At 43.4% G+C, this 1,416-nt stretch overlaps 1 pseudogene; it reads left to right on the top strand.

The window, feature by feature from the left end:
• The first annotated feature begins 301 nt into the window (after window positions 1-301).
• On the top strand, window positions 302-889 carry LOC138842789 (small ribosomal subunit protein uS17-like; annotated as a pseudogene).
• The last annotated feature ends 527 nt before the right edge of the window (window positions 890-1,416 follow it).

A 1,416-nucleotide genomic window follows, 5' to 3' on the forward strand; every position in this document is an offset into this window, starting at 1 on the left:
TTCTTGGTTATGAAATAGCCAAGAACCTGAGAAAGCATCTAATCCTACTTCAGAGGAAACTGAAGCCCAAAGGGCTAAGAGTTTCTGTGGTTTCCCAGCCAGAACTGGCTGACACAATGCTCAAATCCAAGTATGATATCCTTGTCACTTTACTAGAAACACACCCTTTCTTCTTATTCTCCCTTATAGGCTGGTACTGGAGGTTTATATGACTACCTGGTGGGCAGTAAGGATATTGAATGGTTAGGGAAGTTTGTTTAAAAAAAAAGGGCACCCTGGCTTTTTTCAGGCAGCTGGGAAGATGGCAGACATTCAGACTGAGTGTGCCTACCAAAAGCAACTGACCATCTTTCAAAATAAGAAGAGGGTCCTGCTTGGAGAAACTGGCAAGGAGAAGCTCCCATTATACTACAAGAACATTGGTCTGGGCTTCAAGACACCAAAGGAGGCCATGGAGGGCACCTACATTGACAAGAAATGCCCTTTTACTGGTAATGTCTCCATCCGAGGGCGGATCCGGTCTGGCGTGGTGACCAAGATGAAGATGCAGAAGACCGTTGTCATCCACCGAGACTACCTCCACTACATCCGAAAGTACAACTGCTTCTAGAAGCACCACAAAAACATGTCTGTGCACCTTTCCCCCTGCTTCAGGGATGTCCGAATCAGTGACAGTGTCACAGTGGGCGAGTGCCGGCCCCTGAGCAAGATGGTGCACTTCAACATGCTCAAGGTCAACGAGGATGACGGCACCAAGAAGCATTCCAGCAGTTCTAAGACTGGACCACTGCCCACTGCCCCAAACAAAATAATTTATTTTCCCAGTCAAAAAACAAAGAAACAAAAAAACTGCACCCTGGGTCTTTCTTTCCCTCTTTCCTGTTTTTAGAAGTGATATAGTGTAGTGTAGTGATATAGTGTAGCATTTAAGTGTAAAAACCCTGAAGCCAGACCACACAGTTTAGAACGCAGGATTCATCACTTACTAGCGAAAGAAAGGAGTGTGTTAATCTGTCTGTGCCCCAGTGTTCTCAGCACTAAAATGGGATAGCCATATGTTTGTTGAGAAGTTTAAAAGAGTTAATTAAAGCCAAGTACTTAGAACAATGACTAGCACAGAGTAAGCTCTCAGTAAATATTACCTGTGTTTATTCATAGGTGTATATGGGAATGGGATGAAAACTACTGTCTTCCCCTCTCTATCTTTGTGTTTAGAATTAAAGTGAGCTCTTTGTTTTGCTGTATATTTCTCAAGGTTTCAACTTTATTTCCTTTGCTTGGGTATAATCTTAGGCCCTCTGCTTTTATCTGAATCATGAGGGAATAAACATAGAGTGGTATCTATCTAAGAGCATGGGTTTGGGTGTCAGTCAGACTGCCGTTTTGGAATGACTGGAGTTAGTCCATTTGTTTGCC

The sequence above is a fragment of the Globicephala melas genome, chromosome 8, assembly GCF_963455315.2.
Source record: "Globicephala melas chromosome 8, mGloMel1.2, whole genome shotgun sequence".
Classification (NCBI taxonomy): domain Eukaryota; kingdom Metazoa; phylum Chordata; class Mammalia; order Artiodactyla; family Delphinidae; genus Globicephala; species Globicephala melas.